This window comes from Gorilla gorilla, chromosome 3, assembly GCF_029281585.2.
Source record: "Gorilla gorilla gorilla isolate KB3781 chromosome 3, NHGRI_mGorGor1-v2.1_pri, whole genome shotgun sequence".
Classification (NCBI taxonomy): Eukaryota; Metazoa; Chordata; class Mammalia; order Primates; family Hominidae; genus Gorilla; species Gorilla gorilla.
In genome coordinates this window covers 173233695-173257491 of record NC_073227.2, presented here as the reverse complement: position 1 = coordinate 173257491, position 23797 = coordinate 173233695, and the positions used below count along the sequence as shown (strand labels likewise).

General features: G+C 41.6%; 1 long non-coding RNA gene across 1 annotated transcript; it reads left to right on the top strand.

The window, feature by feature from the left end:
• Positions 1–4399: 4399 nt before the first annotated feature.
• Positions 4400–23319, top strand: LOC134758271 (uncharacterized). The gene is made up of 3 exons (XR_010133272.1): positions 4400–4441; positions 4823–5029; positions 22630–23319. It is a non-coding gene; the product is annotated as an uncharacterized lncRNA (long non-coding RNA).
• Positions 23320–23797: the final 478 nt, after the last annotated feature.

Sequence of the window (23797 nt, the reverse complement as noted above, 5' to 3'; positions counted from 1 at the left end):
ATCTCTCTTCACTCCCTATAAATGGCTAGTCCTTTAAGGCAGAGGTCCCTAACCTTTTTTGCACCAGTGTCTGGTTTTGTGGAAGACAATTTTTCCACGAACCAGAGGTGGAGAGGTTGGTTTTGAGATGAAACTGTTCCACTGCAGATCATGAGGCATTAGATTCTCAAAAGGAGCACGCAACCTAGATCCCTCGCATGCACAGTTCACAATAGGGTTGGTTCTCCTATGGGAATCTGATGCCACTGCTGATCTGACAGGAGGCGGAGCTCAGGCAGTAATGCTCGCTTGCCTGTGGCTCACCTCCTGCTGTGTGGCCCAGTTCCTGCTTTAAGGAAGAAGGGAAAAGGAAAAGAAAACCATTTACTAAATGCTTATTGACTAAGCGTTAAACAAAGAGCCAGGCACTTTACATATGATAGTTCATGTAATCCTGTCAGATGAGGCAATTTTTAAAAATCCCATTTTAAAAAAGAGGCAACTGAGATGGTGATATTAATTATTAAATTGAAATTCAAATTATTAGCATGAATTTTATTTTTCATCTTTACATTGTGTAATACCTCTTTTAAATACAGATATGAGCATTTGATTTGTATGCAGAATCACTGGATTTACTCAATTCGCATTTTGTGGCTTGTCCCTGGAGGTGCCTGCAGCTAGCTAGAAGAAACAAACACAAGCCAGAGTCAGCAAGGTTGGAAGGAGGAAGAGTACCTTTGGTTGCAGACTAAAATAGCAGACCAAACTCAAACCGTTTCAAATAACAGGAGAAACTTTTTGGCTAAGGTAACTCCCACAGTGCTGCAGGTGGCAGCGACAGTTTTTCCAGGGCTGTGGTTCCTGTGTCCCTGTGAGTCTCCAGACTGCCTTCCTCCGTGCACTGGCTTCATCCACAGGCTGGCTTCCCTCAGAGCAAAAAGGCCGCCGCAGCCTCAGCCTACCCCCATCGAGGCAAGAAAGAGCTTCTTCTCTTGATTCAGCACAACAAGCCAAGTCCTGCAGTTCATTTGGATTAGACTAATCAATTATTATGGACAGGGAGAGCCATGTGATAAGCAGCTCAGTCCCATCTCTTGACCACAGCAAAGAAAGAGGATGAGATTATATCGCATGGTTATGCCAATTAAGGCCCACCCTTGGGGCTGGGACTTTGGTTAATTTTCCCGAAACCACAAGACTGCTGCAAAGTGAAATAATTGCTATAAAGCAGAGAACTACATTCATCAGAGTTCCACAGAAAAACAGTTGGAGAGAATTAGCTTTCCCAGGGGTCTTTGTGCTTGTCCATTCACAAGAAAGGAGCTCTCGGAGAAACAAAGCTGCCCCTCGTCCACCTATCCTGGTGTGACCCAGCTTGGCGTCTGAGCAGAGGAAAAGTGTTGGTGGCCGTTTCTGGTATGGGGAAGAAACAAAAGGGAAGATGGTGCTGAAACAGCCAAGCGGATAACTTTTGCCTTCAATATACAAGAGATATTAAGAGAGGCTGTGATAGGGAGAGAAGCTTTTTTATTTTATTTATTTATTTATTTTTTTTTTAGACAGAGTCTTACTCTGTCATCCAGGCTGGAGTGCAGTGGCACAATCTCAGCTCATTGCAACTTCCGCCTCCTGGGTTCAAGCGATTCTCCCACCTCAGCCTCCCAAGTAGCTGGGATTACAGGCACCCGCCATCATGCCCGCCATACAGGCACCCGCCATCATGCACCCATACAGGCATACATGCCTGCCATGCATGCACCCATATACCCATACATGCACCCATATACCCATACATGCACCCATGCATACATGCACCCATACATACATGCAGCAGGCATACATGCACCCATACACCCATACATGCCAACCATACAGGCACCCACCATCATGCCCAGCTAATTTTTGTATTTTTTAGTAGAGATGGGGTTTCACCATGTTGGCCAGGCTGGTCTTGAACTCCTGACCTCAGGTGATCCACCCGCCTTGGCCTTCCAAAATGCTGGGATTACAGGCATGAGTCACTGCACCTGGCTGCTTTATTTTGTTTTCAATGGTGTTTGCTGTGCATTGATCATTCTCTCTTTCTTTTAATATTTGCTAGAGAAATGGAGTAAAGAAGTGAAGCATTAGTAATTAATTTAAATTGTTGGATTGTGTTTCTCCAAACATGCTACTGGGCTGAGAATGGACCATGTAGGGCTCTGGGATTTATTCAGGTTACCTAGCAAATTGAAGCAAGATATCATCAAGAACCAAAAAGGAATAATATGGACAAAGTGTGTTCTGGCTGTGTAGAAGCTGAGGGCTGCTGGAAGCGGGAAAGTCCTGGTGGAGGAAGTGGAATCTGATATCCAGCAGTGCAGAAGGTTTGGCTGGTGAAACTGAGGGGAAGGTGTGAAATTGGCAAAGAAAAAGTTGGGAATCTGCAGAGAGAGAGTAATAGCACACAGTGGGGAGGAAGCACAGCCTGGAGGCAGGAGGGACAGGGTCCAAGCACTGGGCAGCCAGGGAGAAAGGGAAGGCCATCAGGAGGGGAGCTGGGAGATTGCCAAAATTCACCCTTTATTAGGAGAGCTTAGATGTAAAATATGGCCCTCGACACTATTGAATATATCGTAGCAGTTAGATGGAATCAACTCAATGTGCATATTGTACATGGATAGAACTCAAACACATGGTGGTGAGCAAAACAAGAAAGAACCAGAAGAAAGTCTGTAGCACACTATCATTGATGTAATTTAGAAACCTCTACACCCATCAAGCTAAACTTTACAAGGACACAGACAACCAAGGACACCGTGTGCATCAAACTCATTAGAGAGGGCACCTGCAGGGAGGAGCAGGTGCACACAGGGGCTAGAATGGAAGAGGAGAAAAACAAGGACCTCCCCCAAACAAGAGAGGGAACTGGCATGGAGAGGTGATGGTGAAGTGGCAGGAATTAGGGGATAAGGTTACCTCAACTTCCTAAATCTACATTCAAAAAGGAAAAAGCGCAAAAGACAGTCTTGGTTGACCACACAAGGCCAAGAGGAGAAGGGCTGTGGGCGCCAGTGGCAGCTCCTCCCATCTCCCCTGCTTTTGGTGCTGCGAAAGGGAATAGCAGGTAACTCCACATCCAGGAGCTGCCACAGCAGGGCACGGGATCAGGGATGGCCCGTGGGGTAGCGGAAAGAGCACAGGAGTTCCCTGGCCTGCCACCATCTGGCTGGTGACTGGTCAACTCCCTTCCCTGTTCTGGGTCCAAACTGCTTATCTATAAAATAGAGGGTTTGCACTGCAGGTCCTCTATAGACCCTTCCAAATCTAAAATCCCTACCCTTCCTCCTGACCTAGGAGAAAATACCAGCAACCTAAGGAAAGTTCAGCTCCAGTCACCTCCCAATTCTGGGCCATCCCAGAGGGTAGAGTCAGGCTCCACGATTTGATTTCATGGCCGGTGAATATAAAGCAAATCCATCAATGACCCCTCAATACGCTGATATGAGAATTACAAATCAATCTTCATAGAGGTTATATTGTGTTTATAATGTGCTTTGCATACGTTTGTATGACTCATGAAACCCTAAACATTTGTTTTTCTCTAAAAGAAGGAGTTATATTCAGTGACCGAAATGAGCCAAGCCAGTGTGTGTGTGTGTGTGTGTGTGTGTGTGTGTGTTTGGTGTTGGAAATGGGTGTAAATGCTGTTATTTTCCTTTCAGTAATGAACTGATTTCCACATCTAGGCAGGAGCACTCAAGGAATCAATGCTGTTGACCACTGCCACAATTGTCATGTTTTAAGCCATTTCTCGTTTTATTCATGCTCCCGTGTATCTCCTGTGTTTGACAAGCTCTTTCTCTGGGGAATAAAGGACCATTTCTAGTTCCCTAGAACTGCTTATTTTGTCCCCTGTTGTTTATTACAATGCAGGTGTGGACTATTTGTGAATTTGCCTAAGTAACAGAATTGAAGGTAGAGTAGTTGTAAACTCAAAATTTATTTATGAAGCATTAATATGGAACCTGAGCCTGGAAAGGTGGCGGGTGAGGGATTTCTGTGGGAGCCGGGAATGTTCTGCCTCTGGATTAGGGTGTTGGTTACACAGGGTATGTTCAGTTTGGGAAGACCCATCAAGCAGTACATTTATGTGTTTTTCTGCATATATATTATATTTCAATTATATATATATTTAATAAAAGTATTGAAGTCACCGGTAGCGCATATTCTTGTGGGGATGTCTAGGGATTAACAATCATTAATGGACTTGGATACTAGTAGTCAAATTTCATCTCAGGCTCATAGAAGTTCAAACATGGAAGGGATCTTAGAAATAATTCAGTTTAATTTTTAATTTACAGCTGAGGAAACACAGGCCCAGAGGGAAAGTGGCTTGCCCAATCCCACACAGCAAGGCAGAGATGGATCCATCCAGCTCTCTCCTCCCAGCCGGGGCTTAGCGACAACACAGCTACAGGTGAGATGGTGCAACCGAAGAGAGCTGAGCTGTTGGAGACAAATATTGTGTTTATTCAGATATTCTCTGGTGGTTTCAGTCTAAACTGAGGAATTATTTGTGTTGAAGGTCACCTACCATCCTATAGTAATCTGTGGCAAAATTACTGGAATCTACATCTGAAAGTCCTTCTGCGGGTTCTTACTTCTAAGTCAAAGATTATCTGAATTAAGGCTGGATATGTGTTTGTGAAGGGAGAAGGTAATAATTTACCAGCGATTGATGGGTGCTGTTTACATATAGAAGCTTTTTTTTTTTTTTGAGTTTGGAGCTAAGGTAATTTGCTTTTAGATATGCAGAATAAGCCAAGGCCATTTCTGTTTCCTGCCTTTCTCCTCCCAGGGGCATGAGATGCTCAGAGGCCTGGTCCTCTGGCTGGTGGAGACTTGGAGGCAGTAGTGAAGATCCCTGGAAGAGGGAGGCCGTGAAGAGGGATGCAGATACCTGGCAAGCCCACCTCCCTTCTATGCCACCTGCCAGCCTTCTCTGACATTCCCAAACCAGGGACCAACACCGCCAATCAGGGAAGATTTACACGCATTTAATTATGTAAGTCTCATTAGTTTACGCAGACGGAACTCGTATGATGAACACACTCTGGCAAGTCAGTTATTTAGCACCTCTCCCTACCTGCTCCACCTGGAAGAGGCCCAGGAAATAAATGCCCTGAGTCGTTTGGGCAGTAAACTAGAAATTCAGAATCCATAACTCAGGTTGCCACTGTCAGTGTAGGAAATGCTGTATTGGCAATTTCAAACAAATAAACTGGTTTTGGGGGAGGGAGTGGGGTGCTGAGAAGGGAAGGGGAGGGAGGGACAGACACAGGGAAGGGGAAATAGAAAGAGGATGAGAAAGCATGCCCTAAACAAGGAGGCTGCCACTGAAGTTTGTGCTTCAGGCCAGAACAAAAGGCAGAGGTCTTTAGCAAGGCAAGTGCTGAAGTCCACAGGCAAGGAAAAGAAAAGACTTTAAGCAAGGATTAAAAGAGGCAGAGAAACTCATAACCTGTGTTTGTTGTACCAGAAAGAAAAGCTTATACATATAGTTTATTAGTTTCCACCATTGTCATCGCCTCTGGCAGCATGTACAGTAGGAAATACCAGAAGGGAGGAAAAAAAGCAAAACAAAACTTAAACTTGATTCCCCTCCTGCTAACCCTGTCCTGTCAAGCAAGGCGAGATAAGGGGAACAGTTCACCTTGTCCTCCTGAAGATCAGGCCATCAGCATAGGGTGGCCTAGGGATCACCATGAAAAGCAACTGAGTTGTTGTTGCTGTTACAACTCAAAACCCCTTTTAGAAGCTGGGGCCCCAGCCAGGCTTTAGAAGTCCACAATGGACATTGTTTCAGGAATCCCCCACCCTGCAGAAAAGGGACTTTATTTTTGTTCCATCGCAGCAGAGCTCTAGCTAACGTCCAGCCTCAGGCCCTTTCCTGCACAGCTGCCCCTGGGAGGACGCTCGCCGGTTTAGCCCAGCCTGTCTGCCCCTCCACCTTTTGCCTTCTCTAATTCTCCCCAGCTCTCTCTCTCCTCTTTTTTTTTTTAATAGTAAAAAAAAAAAAGCTGGAGAAGCTACTTGAAGTCTGGGGTTTGGACAGGAGGTGAGATCACTCTCCCAGAGGCACCATGGGGCAGAAGTGGAGAGCCAGGCACTGTCCCCAGCTGGCCTATCCTGGCCACTTCCTTCCCAGGCCCATGTGTGTCACTGGGCTCCTCAGAGTTGGTGTGACCCTGGGTTCCATGGGAAGGGTCTGCTTCTCACTCCAGCCCAGGCCTCTTTCTGATCCGTAGGCAACGGCTGTGGTCTGGGCAGGCTGCTTTCTCCTAACCTGCCTTAGGGTTTCTTTCAGCTTAAAACAAAAACAGGGTGCTCCATGCATACTGTTTCTAGATTCCATTATATTTAGCAAGCACGAGGCCCTGAGTCTGCTGAGAAGGGCTGAGTGACTTTTATTAGTGATTCATGAACTGGGCAGCATCCAGTCTACAAAACAGACTGGAGCTCCACTGGGTGAGGTAGAACAGTGGGTTTCTGTAAGGCAACTTGAGCAGGAACGGGGAGATAGCCTACTGCAAAAAGCAGATTGGTTAACATCAGGTCACTTCAGGTTACTCTCCTTGTGTGGGTTAAAGCAGACGGGGCTCCCTTGTCACAAGCTCAGTTGACTGGGCCCCTTTTGATGGGTTGCTGTGAATCTCTTGTTTCTTGGTAAACGGCCCTATTTGGGTGTTAGGCTGCTGTCTCTCCTGATTTCTCAGAAGGCCAGATCTTAAAGGTAAACAGCTTAGGTTTCAGTTTGGTGACATGGGCCTTAGCATGAGTGACTTCACTTTAGATTGGTTTGTCAGGGTTTAGTGCAGGAGCTCAGTCCAAATCCATGGTCTTCCATACATTTTATCTCACTGAGAGTGTTTGTGACACATGTGTTATGTATGAGCACCCTCCAAAGCCAAACACAGGTTGGGTCATTCATTCAATAAATGTTTACTAAGCTTCTATTTTGTGCCAGGCACTGCTCTGAAACTTACAGACCAGCAGTGAACAAAACAGATAATTTCTGACTTCATGGAGTTTACATCCTAGTTGGAGAGACAGAAAAAATACTAAATAATTCTTTAAACATTAAGGTAATCCTTCTACTAAGGAAAATAAAGCTGGGAGACAGGTCCACAGTACGTGGTGGGAGGAATACAATATTAAACAGAGTGGTCAGGAAAGGCCTCACTGACTGCAAAATTGCTTGGGGATAGGCTGCTGTTTTGAAATCTTTCTACCTCTGCTTATTCTTTGCCAAGTGTACAAATGATGAGGATCAAGTCAGTAGCCCAAAGCCTTGCCGTCAGCAATCTGTATCTCCAATATAAGATAACAATTCCTCTTAAATACCAAAATCACAAAAGTCCAGGCCCCACCTGTCAAATCAGCAGGAAGTTTAGACTTCTCTTGGGTTTTTCTCCCAAAAGATTCCGAGAATCATGGAATGAGTTAGACTCGTCCATTAATCAGTCCCCTTTTTTGCTACCATCCAGAGAACCAGTTCAAGTCTCTGGAGGCTGGATGTCCAGCCCTCACCCTGGCACAGTGGGCTGTGGGCTCTGCGGTCCAGTTGCTAGTCAGGAGACGTCCTGGTGGCCCCTGATTCATGTTCACGTTCACATCACTGTTCCTGCAGTTCTCTGCACATTCACCTTGGTATTAGCTCTCCTTGCCCCTGGTCCAGCATACCTCTTCAGCTTCCAAGTATGGGTCACCTTCCTTATGTAAATTTCCTCTTGGGACTGTATTTTCTTTTAAATAAAAATTGGCCTTGTCTGAGAACTTACTTCATCAGATATAGTCATGTATCTTTGAATGTCTCCTCCTAACTCTGTAAATTTGTGAATGACGTTGGGGGCACAGCCCAGCTCTGTCTGGTGGCACTGGGGATCCAAACGCAGATGAAGCAGCTCGGGAAGTGGCGATACCTTGCTGCTCCCCCAGCGGGGCCAACACAAAGTGCTGTCAGCTACACGGACACCAGTTTGTGTTTGTGTTGTGACTCTGAAAGGAAGCCATGGCATTGCTTTCCACAAATTATTACTAAAAAACTGTTCTGTTAATATTTGAAATATTTAAACACAAAAGTACCTACCATTCAGATTTAACAAATTGTTAGCATTTTACCATTTTGCTTAAGACCTTATATTTTTAAAGCAACAGAAACTTGGTATCCTCTGCGCTCTGATTCTATGCAGTTAGTGAGCTTGGATAGTGACGGTTCAGACAGGAAGCTTAGAGAGCAATGCACACCATTTTATCAGAATCTACGTAGGTCTTGAGTTTCAGGTCGTAAGATTTCAGAGAGTGAGGAGATACCATTTCCTCTAAACAATTCTCTTTCAAAAAAAATCACTGGCCTCTATTCAGTTCCTGAGTAAAGAGTTCAAATAGTAAGAATTATAGGTGTTATAGATATAGTTGGGGCCTTTTGTGTGTTCCTCTCAATTTCATTCTCTGCTCCCTCTCCCATGGCTGCCATTGTCCTGAAGCTGGTAGGTATCATTTCCGTCCATGTTTCCCACTTTACTATATGTGGATATTTTAATAAACAATACATAGTCTTTTGGTAGGGGTTTAAATATTACTTTAACAGTATTATACTATATGCATCATTCTGCAGTATGTTACTTTGTACTTTAGGTTTGCCTGCTGTTGCATGGATACAGTTTTCTTTTTTAAATTCCTATTTCTTCTTGTAGAATTAAATCTTTTATTTGTTTTAATTTAATTTTATTTTTTTGAGACGGAGTCTCGCTCTGTCGCCAGACTGGAGTGCAGTGGCATGATCTTGGCTCACTGCAACCTTCGCCTCCCGGTTTCAAGTGATTCTTCTGCCTCAGCCTCCCGAGTAGCTGGAACTACAGGCGTGTACCGCCACACCCAGCTAATTTTTATATTTTTAGTAGTGACAGTGTTTCACCATGTTGACCAGGATGGTCTCGATCTCTTGACCTTGTGATCCACCCGCCTCGGCCTCCCAAAGTGCTGGGATTACAGGCATGAGCCACCGTGCCCAGCCCGAATTAAATCTTTTATTGAGGGAACATAAAGGTAGCTCTCTGAGTTTTTGCATCTCTTAAAATGTCTCTATTATGCTTTCACTCAAATGATGAAGTAGATGAGTACAGAATTGCAGATTGACAGTTTGTTTCTTTCAACACTGAAAATATTGCTTTCCTGCCATCATGCATTTCTTGATGTTGATGAGAAGCCTGCTGCCATTTCAATTGTCATTACTCTGTAAGCGACCTGCCTTTTTTGTCTGTTAGCTTTTAAGCTTTGCAGCTTCACAACAATGTGACTAGGTGTGGATTTATTTTTAATTATTTTGCTTGACATATAAAGTGTGCATTTTCATGCCGAGAACTCATGTCTTTCTCAATTCTGGAAAATTCTTGAATATTCTTGAATATAATTTTTCTGCTATTTTTTTTCTATTTTCTTCTGGACTTCCTGTTAATTGTTAATCAGAACTTCTCAGTCTATTCTTGGTAGGCTCTGATTATCTAGTGCTGTACCACAAACCACACCAAAATGTGACTTAAAACAATAATTTATTGTTATTTCTCATGGTTCCATGGGGTGATTGGACTTGGCTGAGTTGTTCTCACTTGGGACCTCTTGTACACTTGAGGCCAGATGCCAGCTGGAGCAAAGTCATCCAGAAACTTGACTGGGTTAGACATCCAAGATGACTCACTGGCCCCATGGCTCATGGGCCCAAAATGTCTGACAGTTGATGATCCCATGGGTGGGAGCTCACCTGGGACCGTCCATTGGCACACCTACCTGTTGGCTTTCCATGGGTCTTAGTCAGCTCCCCATGTGGCTCAGACTTCTCGCAGTATGATTACTGGCTTCTGAGAGGGAGTGTTTCAAGCACCCCGGGCAGAATCTGTCAAGAATTTTTAAGACCTAGCCACAGAAGCCCTAAATATCACCCCTACCACATTCTCTTGGTCAAAAACATCATAAGGCCAGCCCAGATTCCAGAGGAGGGGAGACACTGCCTCTTGACAGGAGAGTAGCCTGTGTGTATGGGGAGAGATGGAATTAATGGTGGCCATCTTTGCAGGAAAGTTACCACACCGTGCCTCTGAAGTCTCCTCTTACTCAGTATTTCTTTGTTGCTGTGTTGTATTCTGCATGAATTCTTCAGTGCTATCTTTCAACTTACTAATTATCATCATGACTGCATCCAAGCTAGGTTTTATTGCATCTACTGATTTTGTATATTTTATGATACTTCTTATTTCTGATGTTTCTAACTAGTTCTTTTTCCTATCCACCTTTTCTTGTTATAGAGTCACCTGTTTTGCTTAATTATGTCTTATTCATTTTTCTATATATATTTTTTAATTTATGTTTTTGAACATGCTAACCATAACTATTTCAAATTAATTAATATTCACCAATTTGAGAGGTATTTGTGTGCTAAGATTAGTAAGATTTGCTGATGTGTGGATATGTTGAAAGAGTGGGAGTGTGAAGAATAAAACTCCAAGTTATATGCCTTATTTGGATGAAGTTAGAGACCATGGAAGAAGACCAAGCTTGCAGGAGAAGGTTATAAGTTCCTTCTGAAGCCCTGTTAAGGCAGTTGGACAGACCATGATCATAAATGTTAATTTTGACTACGGACTAGGAGAAATATAAATACTCTACAAAGATAGGCTCCAGTTATTGATCTGAGGATGATTCAATAGCTATAATCTCAAGATCTACCTTCATTTATTTATGAACTTATTTAATTCTTCCATATGTAAGTGCATCAATATGCTGTTAGCAACTTTGATAGTCCTTTCTTTAAAGTTGCCATTATTTACTTCTAAACATTTTCCTATTTCATCCACTATCATGGACCCAAATCTCTGCTTCAGAAGTATTCTCAGAAATGAAAGTGAGGGAAATGACAGAGAAAGTGAGGGCAGAGATGAATATCAGATCCAAAATTCATCTCTGCCAATTGCTGTATATGTTAGGAGGAAACAACTTCTAGTGCCTTGTTACTTCTTTCTTTCTTTTTTGGAGTGCCTCCATTTATACCTCTGAGTTTCTCTTCCCCTTCACTTTGTCATTTACCTGCCTTGCTTGTTCTGGCCCAGACTGGGAGTCAGAAGAGTTGACTCTGAGCACAGTGAGGTCCAACTTCTGGTGGGATGACAGAGGGGAGGGGAATCCTGCATGTGGGGGGGGGGGGGTGAGCCATGCTCCCCTTGATGACTGACACAGCTGGAAGGCAGTTCTCCCCAAGATGTACTGCCAGGGGAGCATGTTTGAGAATGATTGCAGGAGATATTAACATACTTCCTCCCAGACTTATAGGCTAATGATTTTATAATTGAGACCCAGAAGTCTCATCTTAAGTTAATGAAGTGATAGCATGCCTCTTCAAAAGCACTTGGTAAATATTCATTGATGAATGAATGAAGAAACAGACCTAGATAAATTAAGTAATGACAGCACAACAATAGCAGCAAACCCAAAGAGTGGTGACTCTGTGTGCTCTCAGCGCCCGCTGACTAAGGTGTTTTATGCATTTGGAATTCATTACTCCTCACAGTAACTTTATAAAGTGGGTACTTTCTTAACTCCATTTTCAGATGGAAACCTGAGACATGAGCGGTTTCACAGCCAGCAAGTGGCAGAGCTAGGACTCAACCCCCTACAGTCTGGCTCTAGCATTTTGGCACTACTATACAACCCTCTCTGCCTAAGTAACCTGTCCAGGTTCCTGCATGGAGATTACTTACAACCAGGTTTGTCTGACATCAGACTATGTGCTTTCAGCCACCATTCTCTACTATTTCCCTGAAGGATCATTGCCTATCAAGGAAGTTTCTTGTGAGGGCACCCTCCAGCTTCAGACTGCTTTATTTAGCTAGTCGATGAATCTTACAAAAGAAAATACAGAGTTAAGAAATCTTAAAACTAACTGCTGGTTGTCATGCAGGGCAAAAAAAAAAAAAAAAAAAAAAAAAGGAGAGATATATTTGTTTGACTAAGTTTTCTACTCATCCATCTTTCTGGGAAACCAACTAAAGTTATTCTCCAAAAGTCACAACACAAATCTTTAGCAAAATGAGGACTTGCAAAGAGGCAGACCTCAGTATTTATTGTCAAAACAGATGATGGAGGCCACCTACTCCAACCTGCTCATTTCACAGGCGAGAAAGCCAGGCACAGAGAGATTCAGTGTGTCTTATTCTAAGTTATGCACCTGATGAGTGGCGGAACCAAGACTAGAAGCAGATCTCTTGACTCTCTGCTTAACAAACTCTGCATTATTCCTGTTCAGCCTAAGGTTTCTCTCTGTGCCGTGAGCAGTTAGCATTTCATCCATTCATTATTCAGTCACTTATTCATTCACCCCCCACCCCTCATATATTTACTGAGTGCTTTCTCTGTGCCAAGCTCTATTCTCTGTGCTGGTCTTTGAGTGGGATATAGGAAAGATATAATTTGTGCATCCATGGTGTTTACAATGGACTGAGGGAGACAGGCCCCAGATAAACAAATTAAGAAATAAAAAGAAAATGTCTGGGAGTGAAAACGGCCATGATGAAAGCAGGTGTGAAAGAAAGGGGCCTACTGCAGCCCAGGGGTCACGAAAGGTCTTGTGGGAGTTGCATTTAAGCCACTTATTGAGTGGTGACAGCGAGGAAGAGCATCCCAGGGCCAAGGCTGGTGGAGGAGCACATGCTGGGAGTGTCTGAAAAGCAGGAAAAAAGGACCATGTGAAGGAGGGAGAGGGGGCTGGGATGCTGAATTTTATGAGTGGACTTGACACAGAGTGCCCAGATTAAACACTATTTCTAGGCATATTTTTGAGGTTGTTTCAAGATGAAATTAGCATTTGAATCTGTGGATTCCGTAAAGTAGATCTAGCTCGGTGTGGGTGAGCATCAGCCAATTCCTTGAGGGCCTGAACAGAACAAAAGGCAGAGGGAGGAGAAATTTGCCCCTTTGCTTCCTGCCGTGTACTTGAGCTGGGACATCAGTCTTCTCCTGCCCTTGGACTGGGATTTACACCCTCAGCCTCTGGATCTCAGGCCTTCAGACTTGGACTGGAATTATACTGTCGGTCTCCTCTCCAGTTTGCAGACAGCAGATCATGGGACTTGATCTGCTCAGCCTCAATAATCACGTGAGCCAATTCCTCATAATAAATGTGTGTGTGTGTGTGTGTGTGTATTTATATACACATACCTCCTATTGGTTCTGTTTCTCTGGAGAACCCTAATACAGAGGTGACCTATTTTGTAGAGCGTGACAGTCTGATCAAAAAGACTTGTCAAGCCATTAAGAAAGATGATTACAATGCTATATAGCAAGCTGGAAATTGATCACAGTATAATGTGGGAGAAAAAAAGCAGGATATAATTATATGGAAGGCATGACTACAACTCTATGAAAATATTGAAAGGAAAATGATTTGGATGGTCACATAGAGTTGGAGGATTATGGATAATGTGATTTCTTTTTTCCCCATTTCTTTAGTGTTTCCAATTTTTCTCTGTGCTTCATTGCTTAAATTAAGAACTGAAATGGATAAAAATAAACTGTAGCTGATGCTTTAAAAAAAAAGAACTAGGCTCCAGAGTGTTCTAGATTAGTCTTGAGATACATTTTTCTTAACTTAAATATTTTAAAGTAATATATACATATAGATTTTAAAAATCAAATAGTAGACCCTACCCCTTCCCAACTCCAAGTTACGTTCTCCTGAAGCAACCACTTTCAAGTCTTTTGGCTGTTTTTTTTTTTTTTTCTTCTTATAGTAATTCTTTTTTTTTGTTTTTTTTGAGACAGAATCTCGCTCTGTTCCAGGCTGGAGTGCAGTGGCACAATCTTGACTCACTGCAAGCTCCACCTCCTGGGTTCACGCCATTCTCCTGCCCCAGCCTCCTGAGTAGCTGGGACTACAGGCACACGCCACCACGCTCAGCTAATTTTTTGTATTTTTAGTAGAGACGGGATTTCACCGTGTTAGCCAGGATGGTCTCAATCTCCTGACCTCGTGATCTGCCCGCCTCAGCCTTCCGAAGTACTGGGATACAGGTGTGAGCCACTGCACCCGGCCTTCGTACAGTAATTCTTAAATTTTTAAATAACATGCCTCTATTTCTACTGCTTGATTTCCCAACATCCTAGGAATTCTTTTTATTTCTCTACAACTTTAGACTCTACTTTTTCTTAGTTCCCATCTTGGTTTACTTTATTGACTTACTGTTTTACTGGGACATAACTTTTTTAGGAAGAATGCATGCAAAATAAACTCGCATATTTGAATAAGCCTTCATTCTATTCTCATATTTGATTGAGAATTTGACTAGGTGTATAACTATAGGTGAGAAATACTTTTTTGTTTAGTTTTTTGAAAGCATCACTCCACTGTCTGTGAGGTTTTACTGTGGCTGTTGAAAGTTTAATAACATTCTCATTTCTAAATTTTTATATATGACCTATTCCCCCTACTCCCTACACCATCTGTTTTAAGTTCTTCTCTTTATCCCTGCTATATTGGAATTTCACTCAATGTGACTTGTTGTGGATCTTTTTATTATTCATTTTACTTGATACTCAAGGGTCCTTTTCCAACTGAAAACATGTACCCTTAAATATGGGGAATTTGTGTTTAATAATTTTGCTTGGTTTTCTGTTTTCTCCTTTTGGAGTCCCTATTACTTGTATGTTGGACCTCTTGATAGATGTCATATTTTCTTTTCTTTTCTCTGTAATTTTCTATCTTTTAAATTCTATTTCCTGAAAGAGTTCTTCTACTTTTATCATCCAGTTCATTCTATTGAATTTTTAGATGTCTGCTATGATGTTTCTAATTTTAAAAAACTGTTTCTCTTTCTCCGGATGTTCCATTTTATAACATTTAATTCTTGCTTTATAGATGCAATGTTATCCCTTATCTTTCAATATTAATTATAGTTTGTTACCATTGTAGTTTTCCTCAGTACTTGCCTTGATTCTGTTCCCTCCTACTTTCTTTCCTGCCTCCCCCAACAAATTGTTTGTTTTGATGTATGGCCTTCATATTGGGAGCTTTCATCAAATGTCTGTTAACACATGGCCATCTCTTTGCATTTCAGACTGGGACACAAAAGAGATGACCAGAAACTGGGTAGGAGAGGGATAAGGCTTATGGAGAGGAGACTTTCTTCACAATAGGACAAATAGTGGGGACTTGCTGGTTGCATTAGGGAACCCCCAGAAATAAGGGTTCTTAGATTTGGGGGAATGGGGTCAGTCATCAGTCTTTTCCTCCAGAGACAAAATTTCTAATCTGCTTTCTGGGAATTAGGGTTGGAGTGGTAATAATAATAATAAATATGTGCGGGAATGGGAGAGAGGCTGTCACCGAATCCAGTGTGCTTTCAGTTATGTTTGGTGTTAAGGTTAGACCTCTTTCAGCTCAATTTCTCCTGAGACAAAACTTACAGTCTTTGGAGTAGAGGAGGACCAGCCGTCTTGCTTAGTATATAGAGGGAAAGAATCCAGGCTCAATTACTCCTTATACAGACTTTTAACCAGTCTTCTAGTTTTCAGCCCCACCCCTCATCCCAGTCTTCTGGTATATGTGGTGCTTCCAACCTCTAAGGCTTTCCAGGGTCTTATAAAGAGATAATAGAGAAAATTGAGGAAATATAAATGTTACTGGACTAGTGAAAACTATCAATCTACTGATCTGGGAAACAACCCATCTTAGATGAAATTCAGACATTTAAAGAAATTCAGACATTATAGCAGACATTTAAAACCTTAATAGAAAGGATTGGAGATAAACATTGAAGAACTCTTTCAGGAAACAGAATTAAAAAGATAAAAAATTGCAGAGAAAAGATAAGAAAATGTGATATCAATCAAGAAGTCCAATATACAAATAATAGGGGTTCTGAAAGGAGAAAACAGAAAACAGGGAGGGGCAAAATCATTAACCTCTAAGATTACACTGTCGTAGACTAACTTGTTGTTGGATCTTTTTATAGGAGCTTAGCAAAGTTCATAAAGCTGAAGCCTAACTCAGCACTTATGCCAATACTTTAATTTGTTACAGTATGTAATTTTTAAGACATTAAAAACAGTACACCTGCTGTATCTACATGTTAAAAGCCTAATGATAAAATGAATACTAATGAATACACCTTCAAATAAAGAAAAGTAGCACGTTACTAATATTAGTGAATTTCATCTAAGATGGATTATTTCCTGGATCAGTAGATGGATACTTTTCATTTGTTCAAGAACATTTACACCTCTTCCATTTTCTTCATTATCTCTGTGTAAGGCTCTATCACACCTTCTCACTTTGGCTTCCAGTTTTCTTAACCTCTCCCTCATATTTCCCACCTTGTCTCTTTGTATTTGCTGAATGTATTTTAACAAGGATCTCAGTATATTTGGGCAATAGAGCTTGCCACAAAGTCTAGTCTGTCATACTCCTGGAAATGAAAGTTCCAGGTCTCATCCAGCTTGTCATGTTTAATTGGCATCAGTAGCCTACTCTCATCTCCTTTTCTTTTTCTTTTTTTTAATGTATGTGATTGTAAACGTCTTCAATTCCTTTTCTATCATTTCAGAGGGGTTCCAGGAGAAATATGTGATAAACACTATATGGTTTGGCTGTGTTTCCACCCAAATCTCATCTTGAATTGTAGCTCCCATAATCCCCATGTGTTGTGGGAGGGACCTGGTGGGAAGTAATTGAATCATGGGGGTGGTTTTTCCTATGCTGTTCTCATGATAGTGAATAAGTTTCATGAGATCTGATAGTTTCACAAAGGGCAGTTCTTCTGCTCATGCTGTCTTGCCTGCTGCCATGTAAGACGTGTCTTTGCTCCTCCTTTGCCTTCTGCCATGATTGTGAGGCCTCCCCAGCCATGTGAAACTATGAGTCCAGTAAACCTCTTTTTGTTTATAAATTACCCAGTCTCATATATATCTTTATTAGCAGCATGAGAACAGACTAATACAAACACTGTTGTTCAATCTGAAATGTATAAGTGGAAGTTGGTTAGGTGTCTTTTAAAATTGTGCAGCATTGCATTGGGGGGTCTAATATCTCCAAACAAGTAAACTTGTATAGAAGTCTACTGAAATAATCATTTGATATACTTTTGCCTAAGTGAAATTATCGGGACAAATCCCTAAGTGGCATTGCAAGTGTTTCCCTTTGGCATCCTAGGTAGGGAACCATCTCGTGGATACAAGGATTCTTTCTGAGACTTATCCAGATGGAAATCTTCACTTCAAAAATAAATCTTTGTATTTCATAACAAAACCTTTAGAAAAAATACATTAGTCATCTTTATTAAAAAACTGAAGAACTTAATTTGATTTAGAGACAAGGAAAGACCAAAATGCTCATGTTAAACCCATTCCTTTCCTTGTCCATGAAGAAAGATTGTCTTCAAATGGCCACTTCTTAGTCTGAGTGACTAGAAAATCACTCTGTCAGTGAGTGCATAATGACGGCTGGGTAATCACTGGTTAATGAAAAAACTTATTGATTTCACGACTTCTTTGAACTGAACGTCTCTCTGTAAGCCTAAATCTTGGATATGTGAAGTATGAAAGTATTTCATGACAGGATATTAGTATGGACCAGCTTTATATTTAGACCCAAGCCCTGAACTGCCCCGACACCCTCTATTTCCTTTGTGAGCTAAGAATCTTCCCACAGAGGCCAGTCTGGGTCATCTCTTTCCTGTGATCAGGTAGGGTCCTTCCTGACAAGGCCCTGCCCCCTCCTGGCCTTGACTACCCCTGGGCAGTAGCCCCTGGGGTGGACCTGCTCTCCTGCTCTGACAAGCAGTCATCTGTCTTAGAGCACAGGCTCTAATTACCCCTGCCATTAGCCTGCTTGGCAGGACTGCAGATGTTATTAATGGCGGTGAAATTATCCAATGCCTTTCAAAACTCCAGAGCCACTCGATGTTTGTCCCTGTGACCTCTCACAGCACTTCATTTCTTTATTCACTTTGCTGCTGTATTGAACCTTAACCTTGAGTGTGAGATAAAAAACAAGGAGGAGAATGTCACTCTCTCCAACATTCCTTTATTCCCTTCCTCAGCCCCTCACCCCCTACTTATTTGGGGATGTAACCCAGCACCATCATCCTCACTGCCATGCTGTTTGTCAGCAGGGAGCTCTTGACGGTGTGGATGTGCCATTCTTTCCCGCCTCTACCCATCTCATAGATCTTTTCTCACAAATTATAAAATAACTTGTTGCTCTTTATTAGAAAATCAATATATTTTCATGTCTGGGAAAATTAGAAAAATGCAGATAAGCAGAAAGAAGAAAAATAAATCCATACTCTCACCTTCCAGAGATAAAAAATGTTAAAATTTTATAGTATATCTTTACAGACATTTCTCTATAGGAAGATATGAGAAGATACTGTTATAATAATAATCACCATAACTAACATCTATTGGCGCTGTTCAGATTGCTTTGGCGTGTATTAATTGACTCACTAAATTGTCTCAAAAACCCTATGAAGTAGGTTTAATTCCTTCCTTCCTTTCCTTCCTCCCTCCCTCCTTTCCTTCCTTCCTCCCTCCCTCCTTTCCTTCCTTCCTTCCTTCCCTTCCTTCCTTCCTTCTTTCCTTCTTTCTTTCCTTCCTTCCTTCCTTCTTTTCTTTCTTTCTTTCTTTCTTTCTTTCTTTCTTTCTTTCTTTCTTTCTTTCTGTCTCTCTCTCTCTCTCTCTCTCTCTCTCTCTCTCTTTCTTTCTTTCTTTCTTTCTTTCCGATGGAGTTTTGCTCTTGTTGCCCAGGCTGGAGTGCAATCGCACAATTTTGGTTCACTGCAACCTCCACCTCCTGGGCTCAAGCGATTCTCCTGCCTCAGCCTCCTGAGGGATTACAGGCACCTGCCACCACGCCCAGCTAAATTTTTGTTATTTTTAGTAGAGATGGGGTTTTGCCATGTTGGCCAGGCTGCTCTCAAACTCCTGACCTCAGGTGATCCACCTGTCTCAGCCTCCAAAAGTGCTGGGATTACAGGCGTGAGCCACTGCATTTGGCCGAAGTAGGTTTAATTTCTATTGCCATTTTGCAGGTGAGGAAACTGAAGCAGGGAGAGATTACAAATATTGCCGAAAGCCTCGTAGCTATTGAAGTGGAAGAAGTGGGAGCTGAACCCAAGTTGTCTGCCTCTAGGCTCTGAATTCTTCAATAATATATTATCATCTAACCTGCTTTTTCAATTTCACAAAGTCTAAATATCTTTCTTTGTTACTCTTAATCCACCACATGATTTCAAATAATTATGAAGACTTAGTAGAATATCAAAATATGAATATGTTGAAATTTCTTCAACCAAACTTTAGGACAGTTTTCTTTTTCTTGTATTTACTCCTATTTTATTTTTTGCTATGATAAACAACACCTAAATTTTTTTTTAATGAGATAATTCCTTCAGGAATTTGGCTATAGGGAAAGCAAAAATAAATAGACAGTATAAACAATGTTCAGTTTATTTCACACTTGCAAATGAAAGCTTCATGTACTCCTTTGTTCAATTCATTATTTCTAAGAGACATTTGTCTACTTTTAAAAATGTTATTAATTATTGAATATTTTCTATGTGTCAGCCACACCTTATTTGTGCTGGTTAGTTGCTGATATTTACTCACAAGTAATTCAGGCTCAAAATGAGATTCTGGTAAAGTCAGAGAGGAGGAAAGGAGAAGACTTTCTGGATGTCTCTGCCCCTGTAACATCCTGCCTTTTTCCTAGGTATTCCCAACTGAGCATCGGTTTTTTCATTTCCTTTTCCTTCCCTCCCTCCCTCCTTCCCTCCTTCCTCCCTCTCTCTTTCTTTCTTTCCTGAGCCTGAATATTCTGTCTTTTCCCTTAGCTGGAAACAGCTCAACTGTTGACTATCCAGAAACCCTAATGTAGCTTTAATCTAATTCCTGTTCTGGAAGGACGTTTTTGGCATACCATTTTGTCTCATCTGAGTTAGACTAGGTCTATATTTGGCCAGTTAATCCACCACAGCAGAGTCTCTTTGGAATTTTTAGCTGATTGTCAGCCGGTCTATGTAAAATGTATTTGAATTGACCTCTGGCTGATAGGATAGACTAAATATCTTCATAACTTCATAATAGGTCCATTCTTCCATGATTCAGAGTACAAAGCCAGGGCCCAGGCAAGTCACTGATTGAATAATATGTAGACAGAGACCTTGTTTATTAACTCATTTTTCTACTCCATGTAATGATGCCTAGCACACAGGGAGCATTAGACATGTATTTGTAAAGTTGAAGAGGAACTCCCAGGAGATCTGGGTTCTAGTTTCAGTTCCACTACAGATTAGTAAAACTAGCTAGTAGCTGTTGGGGTTAGGCTTATTATTAACCACTTTGCCCCTCAATTGCTGCATACACATTACCCGCTTAGGAACTCTTGGCAATCCAATGAAATAACTCCTGAAGCTCTGTGATTTCCACAGAAGAATTGTGTTCTATGTTCTTAAGGTATTAACTTTCAAGAAAGAGTAAAAAAATATTGACACTCTTTCTTATTTTGAAAGCTACGGAATTTAATTCCAGGATATTGTGCACAGCAAACAGGTGACCTCTTAGATGTTTCGGCTTCCCCTGCCCCATTTTCACATAGATTGCAGGTGAAATTTTCTTGTAGGATCCCTTCCCATGAGTGACCCAATATGGGAATTACGGGCTATGACAAGGATGAGAGAGGCTGTGGGATTCTGTACCATTCCTAGTCCACTAATATAACCCTACCCTTCTCTCTCACTTAAGAAAACACATTAGTTAAGACATATTTCAAAACTACCACAATAAAACCGTGGGGTAGTGGTGCAGGAATAGACAAACTAACCAAAAAATGGAATATGCACCTGGACACCCAATCATGTATCCATGGGAAACTGGTATATAATAGAGCCATTTTCCAAATCCGTGGGAGGAAGCTGGATCACTTAGTGAATAGTGTTGGGGTAAATGACTCGCTATGGAAAAAACCAAAGCTGGATGCCTACCTCTCCATATAGACAAAAATAAATTTCAAATGGACTAAGGACCCAAGTATGAAGGGAAAAGACACAATTCTTACAGAAGAGTCTATAGGCATCTGTCTTTGTGGCTTTGTAGTTTTCTGCACATTTCTTAATCAATACCCAAACAACATAAACCATAAGGGGAAAATTGATGGGTCTGACTATCTAAAAAATTAAAGATTTCGGTTCAAAACAGTTAACCTGCCTCCAATGGCATGGAGAAAGATGTTCACAGTGTCTAAAATCAATAAGGAATTGATGACCCAAGGAACTCCTGCAGATTGGCAAAAAAAGGATTGGAAACTCACATAAGAGCTAGACAGGCAAAAGATATGGGCAGTTTGTAGAAGGAGAAACCCAAATTGCTATTAAGCATGTGAAGAGATACCCACTTCACTGGTAATCAGAGAAATGCAAATTTAAATTATAACACGATCCACTTTAAAATAATTAGATTGACAGAAATTGGAAACCTTATTAATATCAAGTGCTGAAAGGGATGTGGGGAAAAGAGAGCCCTCTGACACTGCTGGTGGGAGTGTAATATCCTATGCTTCGGCAATCCCACTCCTAGTGCAGCCCCCAGAGACAGACGTGCACAGATCTGTGAGGGGACATCTCCGTGGGTGGTCCTTGCAGCTCCGTTTATGCGTGTGTGTGTGTGTGTGTGTGTGTGTGTGTGTGTGTGGTAGAGTCAACCAAGGTGTTCATCCCTAGGGCAATGGAGGAAGCAACTGTGCTGGATGCAAGGCAGTCAGCAATAATGATTAGATTTCAATATAACAGCAAGGAGATATTCCAAAAAACAGAGCTGGATGAAAAAAGTAACAGAGAGAATGAGATTTATAGCCCATTGCCTTTTGTAAATTAGATATTAAACATGCACACACAAAATAATATTATATATTATTCAAGGATGTCCGTATATCTACATAAAGATAGGAGTAAGGGGATCTGGAGGAGGGGGAATGAGAGTGGGATGAGCGAGTTGGAGGGAAAACAACAACGGCACTTTTGAAGGGCATTTTATGAATCCATGAGTGTACCATGCACTAAAGAGTAGAATTAATTCAACTCTGTGGATCTGTGGTCCAAAAGACAGGAAAAAGAAAGTAAAATCAAATTGGAATGTGGGTGAATGAGAGGTATCCTCATGGTAATAACCCTGAAATATTGCTTATAGTCTGTGTAATAAATCATTGATAAATTTCAATTCTCCATTATTTGTAATAGTTTACTTGCAACACTTCCCAGCTGTCAGGACCCCTGGGGCTGAGAGCCCTAATGGGAGCTGTTTGTGTTCATAGTTCTTTGCCTGACATAATGCTACAGAGGTGAACTTAGCCACAGAAACTAAAAGAGGCAGCCTCAATATTCAAGGAGCAATTAGGAGAAAGACTTGGAAAGGGTTTGCAATTACTGTTCCACAAAGACCTAGTCTGAATACCTCTTTATCCATATTTTATTTCCTCCATCTAATATTTAAAGTCTTCCCCTTATATTTGTTGAATGAAAAGCAGAAATCTAAATAGCTCTAACATTATTATTTCCCTAATTCCCACAGCCTGCACTGCTCAGATGTCAGTCTCTAAATTCCTAACACAAATGAACAGAAGACAAAATCATTTGCAGGATTCTGAAATGAAGTTTTTCAGCGGAACACAGAGAAACAGTTAAATTTTGCAAAGCTGTGAAACTGGAGAGGGGGCTGTCCTCCGAATCTACCAACCAGAGACCTGGAAGGAATTACTTGCATGAGATTCATTTCTCTCTGTCTTTCTCTTTCTCCCCTCTCCCCGCCTATCTGCACCAAACTCACCTGTCAATTTCATCAGCGATACTTGAATGGATTTTCTAACCTGCCCCACTCCAAATTGATCAGTTAATTAAGTTGATCTCTACAAGACTGTTAAAGAACCAGGTCTTTTTCCTTTCATGTTATGCAGTTCCAAGTAAACTCCCTTTACTCTGGTATCCTTATCAGAAGCACACATCACAGGAAGTGGAGCATTCCTTATGAATATCTTAATCTGCACACAAATAGATTTTTTTCAATGTGAATTTGGATTTCTAAAAGCACACTTACTGCAAGTACATTTTGCAGCTTCTTGTTTCCAGATCAGAATTGAGTGATTTTCTATTATTTATTTATTTATTTATTTATTATTTGTTACTTTAAAATATGCAATTCTTGGGATCATGCAGAATTGCTGTATATTTGCTTTGAAGATTAGAATAAAACTGGTAGATAATGTGGATGTCTCTTGTGATCAATGGCTGTGAGGCAATGTGTGTGGCTTTGGCCGCCGAGTCTCTAAGTGAGGTCACTCCTCAGATCTGAATGTGTGTGCGCGTTGTTGATAACTGGAATCACTTCAGGAGGAAGTGAGACCAGTGTCCTGGGTACTAACGCCCTCTGAGGGGTTTCCAACCACTTGCAGGCCATTATCTCATTAGTTCTCAAAATACCCCAGTGAGGAGGAAAGGAAGGAAGACCCTAATGGAGTAATGAAATGGTAGAAAGCACTTTGCTAATGTAGCCATCACTTCCTCCTCCCCTGCCCCTAATCCCTAAGCCCGGATGCAGAAACTGAGGCAGAGGGAGCTGAAATTGCTGACCCGAGACCCCTGGAGAGTCAGCAGCAAAAGGAAGACCGGGATGCTGCTCCTCAGCATGCTGATGGAACTTTTTTTTTTTAAAAGAAATGCTTAAATAAGGGCTAAATCGCTCA